Raw genomic sequence first — 11,239 nt, 5'->3', positions numbered from 1 at the left:
CTAACCGTTCTTCATTGTTATATTGTAATACGTGCTACAACACCCCCTTTATCATCATCCCCTTTTGGCTCTGTGTTTCGCGCTACTCTTCTTCGGAAGATTCTCACCATTTATTCATCGTCACCACCACCATCATACGAAACGAACACAAACGCACACACACACACACGTTATACACGCAACAAAATACACTTGAACAAACCTCCACCAACACAAAATGGAGAGGATTTAAGAGCAAAACTACGCACGGTGTATTTTAAGGATCCAATTGAAGATCAGATCAGTGTCCACACAACACACACTATTTTGACACAAAACTCCATCTCACACAATCCAACGTTGTCCTTGGACATCGGTAGTTGGTGTGTGTGTGTTTGTCCATCATAGATGAGAAAGCTTAAGTGAAAAGGATCAAGGGAAACAAACAAAATCGCAAGCATTTACATCAGAATCACACAGAAGATGCACGTGTGTGTGTGACGTGAGAAAGACAATTGTATTTATTAAAAAAAAGATCGCGTGTTGCATTCAGTGTGAGCTCCAAATCCTTAAAGGAGAGCGAGAGGTGGTGTTATGTCCTAGTTTTTAAGGCAGGGATGTTAATTCCATTTTCCGGCATATAGGGAGCGTCGTTTTCCCCCCATTTCGCCGTAAACTGTTTTTCCACGCACACACTGTGTCACGCACATTGCTTGCAAAACAAAGGAGTGTTCAGTATTCTAATGCCAACAAATCTCTCCCACTGAGAAGCTTTTTCTTCCCCTGATGCGCAACACAGACCCGTGCCGCGCCGTGTTCAAGCGTGTGTGCTTTGTGGTCGTGCGTGAACGCGAATCTAATTGCGTATGAAATTTAGAGGAGAGTGACAAAATACAGAAAACATCATCGAGTCGTGCGTGTGTGTGTGCGGGCGTGTATCCTACACGTTTTGAATTAATGCGCTCTCTTCCCCTCACTCTCCACCTACATCTTACCATCTCATACACACTGCGGCCATCCCCCATTTATGCGCACCCACACTGTTGGTATGAGTGTGTCATATCCACGGTCTCTTGAAAAGAAGAAAAACTGTTACTGTTCCATTCCAGAATTTGTATTTTTTACCCTTCCGTTTTACGCTGAGAGAGAAACAAATGCGGAGAGTGCGTGTGTGTGTTTTTTACATGTACCAGTAATATGATTTTTTTTCTTTTTTTAATTAAGAACCCGCTCTCCCCCAGCTCTCCTTTGTGTTCTTTAACACTTTAAGCGCCGCGTCATATGATTTCGTATGACGGCTTTGCTCACCACTCAGCTTTGTATCTGACGCTCAGTGATTCTCTTGAGAACGAATGAGGTAGGAAAGAGAGAACGAGAACGACATGTGCTACGCCGCTTATCGCAATGAAACAAAAGAGTGATAACAATGGCACGAGAAACTGTCTCTCTCATCGCTCTCTTGCCATGCGCTACGTGCTCACTCAAAAACTGTGACGTCAGGCTGGCGGTCAAAGTGTTAATCTGTGGGACTTCGGAAGAAACATGGGGGAGCAGCAGCGCAGTGTGTAGGGTGTAGGGGCGAGTCTTTTTGAGGGCAGGGAAAAAAAACATCAGCAAAGAGCAGCGCTTATTATAAATCGAACCAACAAAACGCAGAAGAAAGTGGAAAAGAAAATTAATACCTCTCCTCTAATAATTACCATTCACACGAAAACAAAAACGAACAAGAAAAAAGAGAAAACAAACAAAAAACCCGCTCTTGTGTGTTTGAATTATTTCGCCCGATTTTCCCTGTCCGAAAGGGGAGAGGAGGTTGAAAAGCAAAATGTTGTATCCGAAGCAAGAGGCGGGGGATGGGTGCGGTGGTGGTTCTATTCCGTTGTTGCTTGCTGTGTTGTGTGGTTTCGTGGAAAATCGATGTCGTGTTCAGGGGCTGGTGTTTGCAAAATTATACTCCAGGTCGTGTCCTCCTTTACGAGACAGCTTGACTAACGCAGAGAAAGAGAGAGAGAGTTCCAAAAACAAAATTATATCTCTAATATACAACGTGTTTACCTCTAGAGAAGCCAAGCAAAATTAAACGCAAATTACACTAACAAGAGAATCGAGTGTCCGGGAAAAAGTGAGTGAAGAAGAAGAAAAATAGAGGAACTCGTATATCCTTTCCGCTTTGTAACAACAATTAGAGAAAGAGAAAACAAGTGCTTAAAGTTTAAGCTATAAAACATGTGCCCCCCCATTTCTTCCCCCACAAGAACAATCCTAATTGGCTAAGAATGTTAAAATCGTACGCGTGTGCGACTTATGCGCATTTGGCAAAAATGAAGTAATGCCTTTATTTAACTAATTATTTAAAACAAATTGGCTCTTAATTTTGTCTTTCCCACTTGAAAGAAATCCGCGTTGTTTCGTTCCGATGGTTCGTTCGTTAGTCAAGTTTGTCTGTGTTCTATATTTTCACTTGTCCGATGGATTGGTTTGGTCTTGTTGTTTTTCCCTTTGAGATTGTTTTGTGTTCGCTGATTTTGTTTTACTTTTTTCTCTCCTACTTTCTATTTGTTGGTGTTTTTTTATTTTTATCATGTTTTGTTTTGTGTTGTTTCATCATGTTGTTGATGTTGTTATGTCTTTTGGGTGATTTTCGCGTTCGTCATTGTGTATTGTTTGTCTTATTATGTTTTTTGAAAATGTTAATCTTATGTTTATGTTCTCATGTTCTCATGTTTCCATATTACTCTTCAACTTTCATTTGTTTTTATTTTTCTCAATTATTCCTCGTTTGTAAGTTATGTTATTTCTTTTTTACATTTTCTTACACTTTCATTTCTATATTTTACTTAAAGTTTTTTTTCTTTCTAAATTGATGTTAACTCTTTACTTACATTGTTTTTTTGCACATTAAATTCCAAAATTGTAAAGTTGCTTCATACAGGGCTTTACATTATCAGTTTTATTTTTATTCAAATCATTTCTCCCAACCTCTCTCCCTGTGCCCTCTTCTACACAGCAATCCCATTTCGGGGAGAAATGCCAAGGCTCCTGGCTTACATTTTACGATCTTGGCTTGGGTGCAGCGAGGGCGCCACGCTGATGCAACCAACGCGCAACAGAAGAACGGTGTGTTGGTGTGCGTACGCCGAGAGGGGTACTTGAACACGCGGAATGCCCACGGATGGCGATGGTCAAGGAAAACCTGTTCGTCAACGGACCCCGGTGGATAGTTGCAGGTCCAACTGGAAAGAGGTACGTCGATTCACTTAACGAAGGATGCAATCTGTGTTTAGCATACACGAGAGAGGAGATCGTGAAGAGTATTTTCATTTTGATTGTACTTCTTTGCTTACTTACGGTCGGAAAGGGTAAGCTTCTTTTGTTGCATTTTCACTCTTCTTAGGTTCTGCTTGTGCCTGACAAAGTTATTTCTGTGCTTCCCAACCCTATTGGGTCGTGATCGGCTTAATGAGAGACACACTTCGATGCATATTATCGAACACAAATAATCATTATCGATCGACAAGAGATATTGCGTGCGCGTGAAAATTTACACCATCTCCTCCGTGTATATTATCGGCAGCCTCTGGCGTAAATCAAGCACTCTCTCGGACACCCGTAAATGGTGTGAAACAAATAATGGTATCATGAGGGTAGTTCTTCCGTCCCTCAATTCCATTACAAAACCGAATGACTTATTGTGTTCACGAGCTTTTGCAATGAGATATGGAAGGTTCGTGAATGTAAAAAGAGAGCCGACATTCGAAGAACCACACACGCGGTGAAGGTGGTGGTGGTCGTGATAACATAATTTCACCTTTGACACACCCCTGGATGGTGTGTTGCCTCTGAGTGCTGCAAAGATCAGATCGTGTGATCTGCGCTAATGATATTTTTCAATTATTTAAACAGAGAAGAAGAAAGAGCTTGGAATGGGAGAGATTTGAGACAGGTTGGCAGCTGAAGAAAGAATTATGCACCAACATTAAAACTGTACATTTTAACGGTGCTAGAGAGAAACCTAACCCGATAGAAGGGTGCATCGGGAAACACAGTTGCACTTTGGTTTGGTGGTGGTACGAGCTATTAAAACGTCACAAACCCTGCACATGTTATGCTGCTGTCGTCTCTTTATGTGTCCACTCTGTCTAAGCACACCCATAAAACAAGCTACTGTATATGGGCCTTTTGCCAAGAGTGATTTAACGACATACGTGTACTCCCTCTCTCATCATGCTCTGAACATCCGATATCCAAAACATACGCAACATGCCCGGTTCTAGTAAAGCAGACCAATCCTCCTCCTCCGCCGGTTGCGTGAAACCGGATCGAAACGCGGAGGACTTTCCGTAGGCGCGCACTGACTGGTGGCGCCATAAAACCGCCACCACGCTCGTGCGTGTGTGTGTGTGTGGGCAGCAGGGGCGAAAATGTGGGCTTTCGAGCTCTCGAAGGCGCACAAACCGTTGATTGAGTCAGGCCTGGACGGGCCTGGCCAGCCAGTGCCCCGGCTAGCAATTTTGGGGTTAAATTGCATCGCGGATTTTGCACCTTTTGAAGTGAAGGCGGCGGGGAAGGCAACCACGCGTGGGGTGGTCAGGTTTTGACTGTTTATGGAAAAGTTGTTGTTACATGATTTATGCCGTGTGTGTTTGCTACATTCACCACAACGAGTCGTGGTTGTGGTTTCATCGACGAGAAGGAAAATCCCACAAAATCCTCTCAACTTAGTTCCTGTTTTGGAGACAGCTGCTGCTGAAGAATCTCAGATTAGCAAAACACGGTGTGTTAGTGGCTTCGTAGAGCTCAGTTCTACGTGTGCTCGTAGGAAAGTCGTAAATCATCTCGAAAGTCCCAGGACAACCGTGCTCTCACAGTCATTGTGGGAAGGTATGAAGAGTTGAATTTTCCCAAAAATGAATCGCTCCAGCTGCTGCCTTGGTTGTACGACAATTCGATTATGGGATAGATGCTCCCTGGTGAGTTGCTCTTGTAGGATGATATCACACACAAGAAAACGTGACCTTACGAGAGCATTGCAGACAAACAATATTTCACCCACCAGGAGATAATCACAATTTAAGCGATTTGCTACCGAGACTGGGCTATAAATCTATTAAAATTTAATTATCTAATGGATCTTTTGGACTGGGAAAGGATGCACTGTTGTTTATAGAAGAAGAACGATGCCCCTGTGCCGGAAAAGTGAATCAGATGAATTACAGTCGAGATTTTTCGTTGATCGTGTCCTTGTGACACAGAGGTCTTTAAAACCCAGCACCAGCAATTTTCATTAGAGAGGGTATTTTTGAAATAAAAATTATATATTCATGCACGACAGCCACAACTTCACTCCTAGTAGTCCTAGTAGCCGTATGACCTTTCGTAGGTCGACACACACTAAAACTGCATGACGCAGTAAGAGTTTGTTTCCTTCCCAAACAAATAAAAATCACACAAAACGGCTTTTGTGATGATACAAGGGCAGGAAGTAAAGCGAAAAACAAAATCCTTGAAAAACACTATTCCAACTTTTCGTTGTGGGAGACAAAATTACCCCCAAAAAAGTGCGCGTGTCTAAAGGAAAACTTTCCCTCCGAACTGTGTCGTTGTTTTGGGGGCTCTTGTTGGCGTGTGTTGGTTAAAAAAAACACTAGCACTAAAATAAAGTCTAGTTGCATGACTGGAACCAATGCCTGCAAAGACATAACGCCACGGATGGGGTCCCCTCAGGAGCAAATATGTAAAGCCCCGGTGCGTTAGGCACCAACGTTGATGAGAGGGTCATGGAAATTCGTTCGTTCGTTTCCTTCACCCCTGATGTTGTTGTTTTATTTGGACACCCCTCAGTTTTACCCAATGTTTTTTTGTGTGTATGTGGACAGAATGGCTATGGCATATCATCATGTTTTGCCAATTTGATTGATGGCTATTTCCCGTGAATGGTTTTGCGGGACGGACGCGGGACCTTTGTACCAAAGTGCGTAGGCTGCCACTGCTTGCCGGTGTGATGTTTGATCGATCAAGAGCGGGAATGGAAATAGTTCTCTAAGTACGCGGAAGAACAGTTGTTGACAACTATGCTCGCCCCATACGAATGGTTTTTGGAGGTCTCGGACGACTCATAGCAACTAACTTCCAGAGTTTTTATGTCTGAAGAATCTTATACCTATAATGTCATACGGCGCACAGGTTCACTTACTTAACCTTTAGATGGCAACAAAAACCATCGACAGGTGAGTCAGATAGAGCGAGAGAGAGAGAGAGAACGTGCTTTTAAATAGTAGTTCCGCGAATGGTTTTTTGTCAACAGTGTTCGGGACGTTGTTCCGCCTACGGATATACTGGTAGAAGTTGTTATTAGTCAAAGTTGCCGCCGGCTCTTTTACTTGACTGACTAAATCCGCTTCCAAAGGGTAAAGAGAATGGTGGTATAGAGCTCGATCTCTAAAGAGCTCTGTTGCGGAGGTGTTAACCATCATCCTACGCTTCTGGTGGAGCTAGTATTGGCCAGACGATCTGCTCCGACAGAATGCTCCAATGTACAAATAGGGGCATTTTTCTGGAAATATGATTCCACGGCAATAGACCGGCAAAGGTTCGGTTTCCTCTTAGGAGTGGATTCGAACGGTGTGACAGATTGTTCTGTTCCGAGTTTCGTGTGCCATATGAGTGCTATCTTTATTCGAAAGCAACAACACTCCTTAAGAAATAGAGAGCACTCCAAGAATGGTGCGGATTGCCGCCTGGTTGCTGATGATCGTTCGACCGTCACAGCAACAGAAGATCATCCCGCGCGACCACATCAATAACTCAGCGCTCGTTGTGGGGCCACAAGAAACCATCATCCAAAAATGGTAAACAGTGACAATAACGTGCTGCTGCTGTTGCTCCAATTTAAAGGTTTATTGATCATTGTGCGTACTTATGCGAGGGAGATGCGGGAGGGTGACACTCTGCCCGGTCGATCGTAAGCAATTTGTGCGTTGGCGTTTCCCGGCGCTAGGCAAATGCTGTGGAGCCGGGTCTACAAATCGTTTTCCAACGACGCTCCAGCTAAACGGTGCACAGCTACGACCAAACGGCGGTATCGAATTATCTACCACGGCATCATCATTTTTGGTCATAAATTTTGGGAGAATCGCTCCCAAATAACCTTTCCACCGGTATGCGCCCGTTTGGCGGCGGCTCGTGTGAAGCGAACCATAAACGGAAGCCGATGTTTATCGCACATTCAGGAAGTGGGGTGGCCCAAAAATTCCAACGATCGTTGCGATCGAGATGTGGCGCGAGAGATTGGAGGCGCTTAGTGGAGTGTGCTGAGACGTGTGCCAACGCCTACTGAGCTTAGATCCACCGTATGATTGATATTGAACGGGAAAAATAGGAGATTTACCTACTTCGTTTCTCAAGAGTAACGTTATACCAAGGCTTGAAGCCTACGCAGTTTGCAAACCCACGCAATGAATTCGTGTGCCCTCCTTGCACAGTGCAACTTTCCCAAACGTGCTGCACCGTGTGTCGACTGCAATCTCGAACCATGGAAGTACGCCGTGTGGGCTTTTTTCAAAGCTTTCAGTAAGCTTGTTGGGACCTGTCCAGTTTGAGTCCCCGTCCCAGACTTCGAGTGGCAGCGAAATTGGCTAACGAACGAATGAAGGGATTAATGTCTTGATTACGATTAATCTCCAGAGCCCCAGAGATTGTTGGATCTGTTGGACCATCTGAATCCGGAGAGAATAGCTTGTTCAGTTGCTTTTTTGCCCTTTTTTGGAAGGAACGTATTTGCCCTTTTCATGATGCCCTCGCTTCTGCTGTTGTGGCCCTTCATTCGAAGGTTCACGTCTGTGGTGTGGGTAATGGACAGGAAACTAGCCTCCTTCCCCAGTCCACTGCCACTGCGACTGGCGCCAAATGTCCCAAAAGATGCCAAAGGGGAGATTAACTGTACTGTTTATGGAGCTCGGCGTATGATGACTACTTCGCCCGGGCGAACCAAAGCAAAACTGGGCCCTAAATGAGGTCTCACACTTGGTAACGGTTTGTTTGCCGCTGTTTGCATGTCCGGGTTCGAACGTGGTGAGCGGAGGAGTAGGAGAATGAGAAGGACAGGAATGTTATCCTTTTGGGGAATCAGATGTTTGTTTATGCCGGTGGAAGTATCAGGGACGTTGGAGCAGTGCTCAAGGTCCATGAAATGGGGCGGGGCTCTTGATGTGGTGTAAAGTGCCAGAACGGTTCCCGTTTAATGACAGAACTAGGACGTTTTAAAATGTTTCCATGTACTCCCCAAAACCAAAATGGAATAATCCCTATCATGATGCCCTTTGACCCTGTGGATCATTTACACTTACTACGTAGAAGTATACTCGGGGTTACAACATGTTCAAACTTTCACCATCTGTTGGAAATGGGTAATGGATTGTGGAAAAATTGGATACTTTTTGGAAATTCAGCTAAATTGACCGTTTTTTTATACTCCACGAGGACTGAATTCCTTGATAATTTTACAATATCGATAATTTTAGCACATATTCTGAGCTTGATAATGCAGATATCAGTAAATCTAAATGTAACGATAATTCCTAAAAAGGTACAACGAGATATAAAACAAATCCCTCCTTATTATACGCCTTCACCGTTTAACGAAATTATACAACAGTTGCCTGCCATAACTTCAACTTAATCCTGTATTACCCACCATATAACCTAACCGCAATGTGGCATATCAACATTGCGTTACGGAGGGTTACACTGTTATGTAAAAGAACCACATAAAAATTTCCCCAAATAAGCATAAGACGATTTACGTCCGACAAACTCCAGCTGCAGCAGCCGGATACAAAAGCCCCTAAAAACCCCCACGACAAGAAAATTGATACGACATCGACAAACCATTTCGGTGTGTGTGCTTGAGGTCCCCAGAGGGGGACAGCTCCCATTTCTGGTGTCCTAAATTCTTGGTTACACGTAAATGGACGTTTTCGATCGAGTTTTTGCAATTTTCATTCGACGTCCCCCAGCCGACGCGTAAAGGCGCATAAAAGAGAAAAGGACATAAAAGACTTACCCTGTTCGTGGTACTGGAGTGAGGACCAATTTTTCGTACTGGTCATCCGGAGTTTTTGTGGCTCATGCTACCACACTCCTCCAGGATTCTGTTTTGTGCTGTCCAGATGGTGGAGTGAGAGAAAATAGAGATTTATCGAGCCGGCTGGTTGCTTCGATCGATACACGGGGAAGGTTTCGGTGCCTGCTGGTGTCGGTGGCTACTGTGCAGAGTGTTCTGTATTGTGCCCTTGTTCGCTCTTTCTCTCTCACACACACATACCAATATCTCCAAATCGGAGATGAAGCGAAATACGCCGTCCGTCCCAGATCGAATACACACTGTTGCGCTTTTTGCGGTGGTGCTCTACTGGCTGGCAGTCCGCAAGGGCCATGCGCGTGATCATATTATGACACCGGCATCGGTTCTCCGGACGGACAGGGACAAGAGCCTAGAAGTGGAGGTACTTTAGAGGGTGCCGGGAGTACCCTTTTCACACTCCAAAAACACCAGACGTTACCGGCAGCTCCTTCAGCTCACATCCCAACATAGGCCGAAAGCCTCAAGGGAGTGGGATGTATGTGTAGGGCTTACCGACTGTCAGAGAGTGTGGAATTGCAGAAGCTGTCTGATACGCTGTCGGAAATAGCACGCGCGTTCTTACCGTTGGCTTCATCGCTTTCTTTTCGCACTGCTGATGAGTATCCGCTGCTTGCTGGAGAGCCGGATTCCAAACGTCTTCCGGAGGGAGGTGGTGTGCTGTATCGATCCAATGGCGCGAGCTGTTCGACTGCAACGTGATTAGAATTTTAATGACACACATTCGCTCGCACACAACGCTTGGGCTTGAAACTCTCGCGCCCGGCTCATACGTGTTCCGATGAAAACCTTACCTTATCCGCACGCTAAGGGCGTTGTCCAGCTTCAATAATGGAGAAGAAGGTTATGCAAAACTAATCGACGACGCCGCGTAGCGTCCAAGAAGGAAGAAAAGCAATGGCAACTCGACGTATGACGATGTGGAGGCTTCCCCGATTTGTGTTGCAGATTACACCGCGGGCCTGATTTGTTCACTGCCTACTCAACCAATAAAGAGAAGCAAACCGTTTCGATTGCCTAGTGGTGGGCTACTGCTACCCCCTGGAATGGAAGGAATAAACCTCAGGCCAGAAAGAAAGGAAGGATTCTGATAAAATATTCATATTTTGATATGATTTTACCATTTTAGGGAGGTTAACCCTCCAAGGGTGCGAGGTGGAACAAGCGGCAAAACAAGCGAAAACGAAACATTAATACTCAATCTTTATTATCTATCTTGTGATTTGAATGTGCGATTTGCTTGAACACGTTGTGTAATGTTTATTTAATGTGGCCATGTTGGTTTGAGTTGGGCTGGATTGAAAATTGATGTCTGTCTGTTGGAGTGTTCTTGCTTTGATGCCATTTTTCAATGTCTTATTTAATAACATTTTTCAGGCAGACTCTTTCATTTATTTTTTTTTACTTTATGTATCTTACAAAACGATTAAATTGTTTCTTTTAATCTTTACTTTTGTGCATGTTTTATGTTTCTTATTTCTTTTCATTTTATTGTTGTCTTATTATTAATTATTATTCTGGATTTCTGAAATCTTGTTATGTTTGTAGTGTTATTAGGTACGTTTTGGGGATCTTTGTATGTTTTTCTTTTCTTTTTTCTTAAAATTTGTTCGACATATTTATTAGTTTTCATGTTGTCATATCTATTTTATGTTTGTTACTTTGATTCATCTTTTTATTGTTGATATCTTAAATATTCCTTATCAATTTTCATTTCCATCATCATATTTCTTACTTTTGCTTCAATTTTTTTATACTTATCCCCGCTTAACCACAGAACGGTTGCAGAAAAATCAATAACGCTTGTTAGCACGCTTCGCCATGGTGCCTGGTGTGGTTTGGCGGTGGAAAACAGGAAAAAGGTACAAACTCGACCGTGTACAACACTTTGAGACGCTTTTATATTCTATTTTACGACCACCGCGGGGATAAAGTACCTGGAACCGAAATGACACGGCAAGGTGGCCTTTGTTTCATGCCGTCCTTTACTGTGGTAAAATGGAAAGGCAACTTCGTACGCCTGTATTTCGCACACACACACACAAACCCACTGGAGGGCCTTACGGGCTCGTTGCAAAAGTGGTTAATGTGGTAATAGAAGATGAGGGACAAATTTTCCTT

The 11,239-nt window shown here is 43.8% G+C and overlaps 1 long non-coding RNA gene across 1 annotated transcript; it reads right to left on the bottom strand.

Moving 5' to 3' along the window:
* Positions 1 to 1,495: 1,495 nt before the first annotated feature.
* LOC133392746 (uncharacterized) lies at positions 1,496 to 10,543 on the bottom strand. The gene is made up of 4 exons (XR_009765800.1): positions 9,913 to 10,543; positions 9,684 to 9,809; positions 9,041 to 9,470; positions 1,496 to 3,212 (listed from the first exon to the last, which is right to left on the bottom strand). It is a non-coding gene; the product is annotated as an uncharacterized LOC133392746 (long non-coding RNA).
* Between the last annotated feature and the right edge of the window lie 696 nt (positions 10,544 to 11,239).

Source organism: Anopheles gambiae, chromosome 3, assembly GCF_943734735.2.
Source record: "Anopheles gambiae chromosome 3, idAnoGambNW_F1_1, whole genome shotgun sequence".
Lineage (NCBI taxonomy): Eukaryota > Metazoa > Arthropoda > Insecta > Diptera > Culicidae > Anopheles > Anopheles gambiae.
The sequence above is the reverse complement of the archived record's forward strand: the minus strand, read 5'-3'. Positions and strand labels throughout refer to the sequence as shown.